This window comes from Podarcis pityusensis (genome assembly GCF_964106645.2).
Source record: "Podarcis pityusensis genome assembly, chromosome: 14".
Lineage (NCBI taxonomy): Eukaryota > Metazoa > Chordata > Lepidosauria > Squamata > Lacertidae > Podarcis > Podarcis pityusensis.
This window is the reverse complement of record NC_138039.1, coordinates 30745511-30756041: the sequence shown is the minus strand read 5'-3', so window position 1 is coordinate 30756041 and position 10531 is coordinate 30745511.

Sequence of the window (10531 nt, the reverse complement as noted above, 5' to 3'; positions counted from 1 at the left end):
CAGTCTGCCCACCACCTCCCCCTCAGCTGTAGGGTGGCTGAGTGGAAGGAGGCAGGCAGACTCCTCGGAGGCCCTGCAGAGCGTCCTGCCCCGGCTCGCCCCGCCCCCGTGGGCGGTTGGCCCCGCCCCCAGGCTCAGGGCATGCATGCCTCCCCAGGCACCCGATCGGCTTGCTCCACCACTGAGTACAAAGGAGAAATTAGGATTTGTTAATCCTCACATTTTTTTCCTTTGGCTCTGCCCAGTGCTGGCAGGTAGCAATGCACCTCTTGTTGTGACAGGTGTCCCCCACCAATGCAAGGGCTATGAACGCCCCCATGTATTAAATGAATACATCAAAAAGCGAGAGCAGGATCATGCCTCCTGACTGACCATGTCCACATCAACCATGCTTGGGCTGAATGCAGATAGCACTTTATAGAACTTTGCTATAAATCAGGGACATGTAAACTGCGGCTCTGCAGATGTCGTTGGGCTATGACTCCCATCATTCCTGACTAGGCCCAGCCCACCCATAAGGCAGGGTGAAGCAGCTGCCTCAGGCAGCAGAAACCCCCGAGGTGGTGACCCTCAGGCACCCCATCCGCCCCACTGCCTCTGCCACTTCTTGCTGAAATTTCATGAAATTTCACAGTGTGCAAAATCTTGTTAGATCTCACCAGAACTCAATGCCGGTGCCATTGCCGCTTTTCCACCAGTGCTGGTGGTGTCACAGCAGTGACAGGGCAAAGCGAGACACACCGCTCCTGTCTCTGACCGCTGACTGTGCCACATCTGGATAGTCACAGCTGTCCCAACCCTACTATAAATGGTTCTAGGTCCAGCCTGGGATTTAGGAAAGAGCTGGATTCTGGTCTTGCTTGCGAGAAAGAATATATGTAATCATATGCATTTTGAACCCTCTTTGTCACTAACTGCAAATATGCAGCTGCCAGAAGGTGTGGCTGTGAGATGTGGTCACCAGGAGCCATGTGTTCACAGAAATCATTAGGAGATCCATATTAATAATGAATTCAAATTACACCCTGAACTCAAGATGGCATACAGGGATCATTCCCCTCCCATTCTATCCACACAGCGACCCTATGATGTAGAGCAGGCTGAGAGATGGTGACTAGTATGGGAATGTTCAGGGTAGCAGGAAAGGATATATTGTTTATTGATATCCTTCCTAACTTGTGCTAGCAAGTTTCTTTACTTAGCAGAGTTTACATTCCCCTTTTACATGCACAGCAGATAGCTGGTTGCAGGCCCATGTGAGCTTCTCACTATTACACAATTCAGTCTGTCTCAGATTGAATTGTATGTTCCTGGTAAGTTCCCTTGAATCCCTCTTAAAAGAATAAAGACACCACAATCTTATTCAAAATTAATAAAAGAAGTTTACTTACATCAGTTCACAGTTGGATCCCTGAAGGCAGACTTAGTTACAAATATGTACATGTGGATCTACCCCATATGGGGGAATAATCCGAGTGCTTCTGCTAGCTGAGAGCTAGCAGAGCAGTCCTAACTAAAAAGCTGGTCAAACGAAGAAGGAAGTGAAAAAAGAGGGATATGTGCTGCGTGATTTGTCCTTTTCTTACCTGGACAGGTTAGGTCACGCCCACCTTCTATCACATGCAAAAGGAAGGATGCTCCAGCCAGGAGAAACAGGAAGTTTCGACTGGCTGGACCAAACATTCCCTCGCATGTCTTCTCTAGCATTACAAGGAATGTTGTACTTGACTGCCTCTCACGGATCACATCCCACAACTAGCCCAAGGTTACCCAGTAAATTTCATGTCAGGGTGGGGATCTGAACCTAGGTCTTCCCACTCTGCATCAGACATTCTTGCCACTGCATTGCACTGGTGCTCAGTAAGCAACCCTATAGAATGAAGAGTGGAGTTCATTCTTAGTCGTGGGTATACTGTTTCCATACATAGTGGCAATAATGTCTGGTAGTGCCCAACATGTCTGCCCATTTCAAGTACTGCTTCCTTTAGAGAAGAGCTGGGGGAGGAGGGTTTCTGCCTTTGCATTCCAGCGGATGCCAGTATTAACGCTTGCATCATACGGTAAGCAATCAGGGCCTATTCATATCAGCTATAACTTATGTTGAATTGAAACAATGATGATAAGAAGAAACCACGGAATTGCTTTTGAATTCTGTACTACTCTTTCATGCTTTCCTGATATAGATTCATTTTCATTTCCAGTGCTGATGCTTTAAAAACACACAACCTGAAAGTGATAACGATGGCGTTCATTTTGCCTCTGGAGATAAAAAATTGCAATGTATTTTACAAAGCAAATAATTAATGCTGAGCCCTCCCACTTACAGCAATCTCCGGAGCTCATGATGAATAGGCTTGTCCCTGATTGGCTAGGAACTCTCATGTGACCAGTAGACAAAGCCTCACCCAAATGCTAATAGGCTTCATTTTCCATAATTGTCTCCAACACTGGATGACATGCAGTACATTATCCCTGATTAGCTGGAATCACTCAGGCCACATTGACTCCATGTACCCATGTAACCACTTAAAGCAGTCTTGGCTTCACCCAAAGGATCATGGGAGCTGTAGTATGTCAAGGATGCTGAGGGTTGCTAGGAGACCCATATTCCACTCCCAGAGCTACAATTCCCAGTTTCCTGTGAAGAGGTATTGAATGGCCAAACCTCTTTGTTTTTAACATTGTTGTAACCTGCCTGTGACACTTAGGATGAAGGGCAGGTATTTGATGATGATGATGATGATGATGGTGATGAACATGCCAGCTGAAAGATCTTCATTAAGTTCAATGGGAGAGGGGAGGACTGATTTCCACAGAATTGGGACCACAACACTGATTTATTGTTCAATATAACTGCAGTTTCATGCCATTTCAGGTGTGATTTTAACCTTAGCTGATGACCAGTGGGCTTAACGCTGTGCGTGGGGAGGCAGAAGGTGGAAGGACAGCCAGGTCACTGTGCCAGCTTAATTGCATCCATCAGTCACTTTATACAAAAGAAAAGGCCTCAAAGCAACTTGACAAGATAAAACACAACAAATAAAAGCAAATTAAAAGCTGAAAAACTGTAAAACAATGAATAGTTCAGAATACATGAATTGCTCATCTAGTAACATATTAATAAGGACCAGACCTACCCACCACATTTAAAGACGGAGGCACCTAGCTGCCAAAGCACTGAGTTACAAAAAAGTCTTAGCCTGGTGCCTAAAAACTGACAAGGATGGCACCAGGTGTGTCTTACTGCAGACAGGGGCATTCTACAGACAGGGCCCACCACTAAAAAGGCCTGTTCCTTTGTGTGTACTGTCTTCACCTCACTTGGGTGGGGTGCATGAAGAAGGGCCTCTGAAGAAGAATACAGGGCCTGGGGTGGTTCGTATGGGGAGAGGTAGCAGTAGAGGCATTGTGGTAATGAACTGTGCATTGTTTTAGAGGTCAAAACAGCACTTTGAATTGAGCCCAGAAAACAATCTACAGCTAGTGCATTAGGGCCAGAACTGGTGCAATATCAGACCCTCCAAGTGTCCCTATTTTCCAGGGATGTCCCTGATTTAGAGAAACAGTCCTGGTTTCTGATTTGATTCTGGAGTGTCCCACTTTTCCTTAGGATGTCCCTATTTTCATTTAATGTTTTGTTATATTTTTAGATATGTTGGAAGCTGCCCAGAGTGGCTGGGGCAACCCAGTAATATGTGTGGGGTATAAATAGTAATATTATCATTATGGAATGGGATGCCCCTATTTTCATCGGAGAAATGTTGGAGGCAGGGGCGTAGGAAGGGGAGCAGTGGGGGCGGACCACCCCGGGTGCCCTCACTGAAGGGGGTGACATTCGGTGCGCAGCCTGCCTGCGATTCCCAAGCCTACCCTGAGCCGTTGGGGTAAGGGGGGAGCTGTGCCGCTTTGCCGACAGCATTTCCCCTTTCCCCCTTCGTTTTCACAGCTTGGGGGAAGCTTGGGAGTTGCAGGCAGGTTGCATGCCAAATGTCTGCCATGGGAGGCTCGCTCTGCCCCCATGGGCAGCTCACTCCGCCCCCAGCTGCAGGGCACGCACTCTGCTCTGGGCACCCGAGCAGCTATTCCGCTCCTGGGAAGGCACCCTCCGTGCCACGCCCTCCTTGGGAGCACGCCCCCACCCTGGACAGCGCGGCCATATGCTCAGCCACTGGTTGGAGGGTATGCAAAATGTTCAGACCTGTTCAGGTGGAATGACTGCTATGTTCAGTTGACAACAGCCCCCTTCCCTTCCATACACACTGGGTGCAAAAGGGGTTTTGATTTCACCCAGAATCCATGATTCCATCGAAACTTATATGAAAACAGAAAGCTCCTGGAGGAAAGAAGGCTGGATGCTGCTTCCAGCCAGAAGGAGATATCACTGAATGAGCTGGAGCTTGTCAAAGTTTGTTTAGAATGCGTTGGATAAGCACAGCCACTTTGTGTTATAAATGAGACGGGCAGTAATTTGCATGGATTAGGATTGTTAACATTTATCAATTGCTGGCGTTTAAAGAACTCCCAAATTCTTGATAATAGTATCTCTTTGTAGTGAAGGATTGATGGTAGGAGTGAAAGAGGAAGGGGGGGGGACCCAATGAATTCAAAAGCTGCAGAGGAGAGGAAGCCAAGCGGCCCAGATCTAAACTGTGATACCATTAGTGACTCCCATAAATCAAATCATTTTTATAGCAAGGAGGCTGTTGAATTACCATCTGGACTCTTAAACCCTGATATCTATTTCCGAACCATTCCGTAATATTGAAAGTAGACTTAATCCTCCTTTCATCTTTGTGACTCTGACGAGATGCCAGTTCTCATTTGGGAAAAATTATCTGAGTTTTGTTTGGGGTGGGGTCGAGGTAAATAAAGGCATGCGCTATCGCATGCAGGACAGGGGTGAGAAGGACACGGGACTTCCTTTAGGAGAGAGAATAATAAAAGAAATAAAATACACTGTTTTTTTGCAGAAGATTATAAGAAGCAAAGATTAAAGTGAAGACAGCGGGAGGGAAAGGAAAGATTGTTTTTGAGGTATTTGAGGATTATTTCAAGTGGGGAAGGGCCATAGCTCAGCGGTAGAACATCTGCTTTGCGTGAAGAAAGTCCCTAATTCATTTCCTGGCATCTCCAGGAGAACTGCTGCCAGTCAGTGTAGACAATTGTGAGCTAGATGGACCAATGGTTCTGCCCTGTATTTATTGCATGCAGTGCTGTTTGTGTTCCACTGCAGTTTGCCTTCTGCCAAAAACTATGTTATTTGTCCCACTGTCCGCTGCGGTGAAATTCTATAACTTACATTGTCATTACATTATTCTACTCGATTTCTTTCATTGCAAAGGAAATGCAATGCAAAGGGTGTGTGTGTCACAATAAATTGCATTTGTGGACTGAAAGCAACAACAACAGTGATTACCGATTGTTTTGCTGGATTGATTTCCGTTCTGGACATGGGACAAATAAGTGAGCATTGACCATTTCTGCTCCCCTTTCTGTTTCCTACAGGATTCTCCCTGCTTCTGGACAGCTGAAGGTCAAAGATTCTGCCTCTTTCCTGCCTTGTGCAATACTAGGTTCAGGGTTGCTCTTACTCTGCCAAATGGGTCCTATAGGCAAGCTCATCTTTCTGCAGCCTTACCCTTCAACAAAGAGACAAATCTGAAGTTGCCTCCTGAAAGACTGCTGAGTTCTCCTCTGTGAAACTGAAAACCTGAGCCATTTTGCATGCTGTCAAGGAACTTAGCCTAAGGAGTTGCATGATAGAAATGAAGTGCGAGATTTATGCACTAAACCTGATATGCACACAGGAGATTCGTGCAGCCTCTTCCATGAGCTCAGCTGTCTGGGTCTCTCTTTCTATCTCTGTTTAAGTACCTCAACTACACCTGTTGCTCAGTAACCAGCTGCAGCCTGATTGGCTGCTTTAGGGAAGGTCCATAGCTTAATAGTAGAGCACACACATATCCCAAAGGTTCTAGGTTCAGTCCCTGATAGCTCCAGGTAATGCTAGTGGAGACCCCTGCCTGAAACGCTGGAGATCTGATCAGCGGCAGAGGAAGGCGCTCGGGTGCCTGGGGCGGTGCGTCCATAGGGGTCGGGCGAGGGCAGGGCGAGCCGCCCATAGGGGCGAGGCGCAACACGGGGCCTCCGGAGTCTATCTGCCTCCTCCCACTCAGCCGCCCTACAGCTGGGGGAAGCAGCGGGCAGACCGTTTCCGCAGCGCGGAGCCTGCACGTGCCCAAGCCACCACGACTCTCCCAGGAGAGATGTGTGGCTTGGGCATGCTGCAGGACCCGTGGAGAGTGCCACCTGGCATTTTGTCACCCCTCTCAGTGGTGACACCCAGAGTGGCCTGCATCCACCACACACCCCTTCCTCCGCCCCTGGATCTGATGCTGGTCAGTAGACGCAATAGCTGAGATACCCAACCTGACTCCATATAACGCAGCTTCCTATATTTCTCAGCTTAACCCAAATATCTTAGGCCAGCCCAAAGAAAAAAGTTCTTGCAAAGCTTATGAAAGCTGATTGGGCTTGGATGATGAGCATGTAAAAATTGGGGAAGGGTTACAACTGTAGCTCAGGAGTAGAGCACATGGTTTTTGTGCAAACGATCCAAGATTCAATCGTGAGAAAGATCCTTGCCAAACTTGGGTCTCCAGCTGTTTTTGGACTACAGTTCCCATCATCCCTGACCACTAGTTCTGCTCCCAGCTAGGGATGATGGGAGTTGTAGTCCAACATCGGCTGGAGATCCAAGTTTGGGAAACTGTGCCTTAAATCCTGGGCAGTCACTCCCAGTACACCAGGGTGGGGAAATGTACTCATACTGAGAGCCACATTTGCATTGTGACTAGCTTCCAGGGGCCATGTGCCAGTGGTGGGATGGGCCAAAGGCCCAAGTGAGAAATGCAACAGATGCAATTTATACCTTTGTAAAGTAGACTAGTTGCTACACACACACACACACACACACACACACACACACCTCGCTGTCCTTCACTTAGACAAGGAAGAGGCATGATCAGAGTTCTAGGGCACAGTCCAGCCAGGCAAAAAAGCTCAAGGAAGCAGGTCTGGTGAGGGGTGTGGCCTGGAGACAGTGTCCTGAAGGCCAGACAGAGAGTCCTGGAGAGCTGCGTTTGGCCCCTGGGCTTGAGCTTCCCTGCCCCTGCTTTATACAGTACATATCCAGATGGACCAAGGACCAAGGATCCAGATGGACTTGGTATATGAGGCACCTTCCTAGGACTGTTTAGCACACTTCCTGGGTATTCTAGATAGTCTTTGTGCAGTGGTTTCTGATTGATGCTGGCTCCCCAATACTGTCTGGCTTCCCAATACTGCCTGCAAACAGTCTATTTCCTCCCTCTGTTGGAGAGTTGGAATTATCATGATCAGGTTGCTGTCTGGAATTCCAGTCCTGGCTTGGTTGGCTTCTGTTTTTCATTGCAAAGACTGCTGGAGCTGCAAGAAATCTATGACGTCATCTTACACTAAGCAGACAATCAGTTCAACCTCAATGTATGTGTGTGTGTGTGTGTGTGTGTGTGTGTGTATGCATGCCACAGGCCATGACCACTGTTGGGGCATGCAGAGTAGTACATGGTCCCCAACTGCCAGCCAACATGAAACACAGGCAAAAAGGTTGCCCACCTAAGAAGTAAGGTCTGAAGCCAAATCTTTATCCAACCTTATTAGCCAGAAACCTTTCAACAGAAATGCAAGACTTGAACCTGGGACCTTCATGTGCTCAGCCAGTCAGCTATGGTTCTTGCTTGGAAACCCCACCATATGTATTGCTGAGGGACTCCAAGGCATCTCAGCTTACTCTGAGATCTCTGTGACCAGAGATCACAATTTGATTCAGTTCACAATTAGAGTTCAGCCTACATAATTCATACTTTCCAAAGCAATACACAGACCAAAGCCCAGCCAGCCATCTTTTGAAATTTGCCCATCTCTGACATTTGCAATGCAGTTCACCAGACAAGCAATGTATACAATATTCTGTGGCCATAAAAGGCATATATTTGTGGAGATGGCATACAAAAATGTATTATACAGTGGTACCTCGGTTTACGAACTTAATCCGTTCCGGAAGTCCGTTCTTAAACCGAAACTGTTCTTAAACTGAGGCACATTTTCCCTAATGAGGCCTCTCGCCGCCGGTGCCCTTCCACCATTCGGATTCCGTTCTTAGACCAAGGTAAAGTTCTCAAACTGGGACACTACATCCAGTTTTGCAGAGTTCATAAACCAAATCGTTCGTAAACAGTACTGTTCTTAAAACAAGGTATTACTGTACTAGGGAATTCTGATTTGCAAAATTGTACATATTAGGCACACTTACATAGAAAAGGTGCATATTATGAGGGGCATATTTGCACTAAAACGCTGATGTCCACATATGAAGAATTGATCTTAAAAGGCAAAACTGAGAGAAATCAAAATTGACAGATCCACCCATCCCATGAGCTCTAACATGCCCCGTTCATGAACTGAGGATCTCTCTGGTTTTGCAGAAGATAAAGGGGGAAATTATGCAAACAATTGAGGGTTTGGCTCATACCCTGTATGCACAACAACAACAAAATGCTTTTTAGTCTTTTAACGGTTGCCTAGATAAGCGCTTTTCTGTCTTATCTTTCAATGTGTGGCAAAGGGGTTATTTTGAGTTGCTTCCCGCACCCCACTCTTCCCAGCCATCCCTCTTATTACAGATGACCTAACATTTTCACACCCAGTTGGATGCCAAAATCCTCCCTCTTTAGCCTGTTGGCGACACGACAGCCATTTCCTATGTGTCTCTTTCCGGAATGCGCCCAGGCCAGCACTCTGAGCTTTTGTTGAAATGAAGTCCAGCCTTCCGTCCCTGCCTGCCGTGCCTCAGATTATCTGCAAAAGGAGGTCGCAACCCACTTCCTGCAACTCTGGACACAGGATGAGGAAATGAAGAGGAGCGGAGTTACTGATTTGATTCGGGAGGTCAGGGTAGCAGCCTGCTGGAAGTGCTTGAAAACAAATAAGGCCCACAAACTTTCAAGCTGTGGGGAGAGGGAGGACTTCCACACACACACACACACACACACACACACACACTTCTCTAAAACAAGCAAACAAATGAAAGGACTGGGGCGTCACAACAACGACTTATGCTCTAGAATGGGAAACACTTTTCGAAACAGCTGACAAAACAACCAGGACAACTGTAGGTCAGCGCAAAAGGGCTTATTCAAACATATATCATTATTGTCAGAGACTCACTGAAGGTTGAAGGTGTTAGGAAGATTCCGGCCCTGGGCATCCTGCCTGGCCCCAAAGGGCACTGGGACTATTTTGTCCCTTCAGCCTCTCTCTTGAGGCATTCCAACAAGTTCTCTTTCTCCCGTGCAAGAGCAGGGAGGTGTGAAAGGTTAAGCATCTGACATGGTGCCAGGCGTATGTCTTCTAACCTGCAGTGGGGGGTGTCTCCAGCTTTCCTCCTTTGCGGGGTGGGGAATGTGGGAACCTGGCCAGGAGCTGGAGTAGGGTAGCTTTTAGTGTACTTGGCAGAGCATGTTTCAGCTGTAGTCGCTTCACTGTCTTGCCCAGCCGAGAATCTGTATGCTAAGTGCCAAATCTTCTGTGACCTACGCAACAAGCACAGGCCTTTAAAAAAAGAAATAGAAAGTACTTCTTCACATACTTCCCCAATAAAAAGTACTTCTTTACATAGCATGTGGTTAAACTATAGAACTCTCTCCTACAAGAGGCAGTGATGGCCACCAACTTGGATGGCATTAAAAGAGGGTTGGACACATTCATGGAGGAGAAGACTATCAAGAGCTGCTAGCCTTGATGGCTATGTTCTGCCTCTGTGGTCAGAAGCAGTCATGGTTCTGAATACCAGTTGCTGGAAAGAGTGTTCTTGTGCTCAAATCCTGCTGGAGGGTTTGTTTGTTTTTGCAGGCATCTGGGTGGCCACTGTGAGAACAGGATGCTGGACTAGGTGGACCATTAGCCTGACACAGCAAGCTCTCCCTATGTTCTTATGCTTTCTGTCTTGATCCAGGTGATGAAATGCTTGGCAGATCTGCATAGTCAGGATATTGAAATGGTACATCTCTGTTGGGACTCAGCCACTTTGGGGTTGGGTTATATACATGGTGGGGAACTTCAGGTCTAGGGGGCTGGATATGGTCCTCCAAGTCTTTCTAATTGGCCCTTGAGAATCTCCCCAGAAACCACAACTCCTCTGCCAAGTTCCACACCTTTCACCATCCCTGCTCTACCTCTTCATTGGCCGCTTTTGCTGAAAAGTGTCGTTGGAACTATGATAAAACCTCTTGCTTCCTGGAATAGAAGCAGGGAGTTTTGGCGTAGATATGTAGAAACTTCTTGACTTTAAGTCTGGCCTGTTTGCAACTTCTGCCCTCCCTATAGGGAGCAGTATAGGTTTACAGATTGCTTTGAGGGTGAGTAGGAATTTTCTCCACAACCACCTGATTGGAGGGAGTTGTGGGGGGCAGAGTTTGCCTTCTGTAAGCTG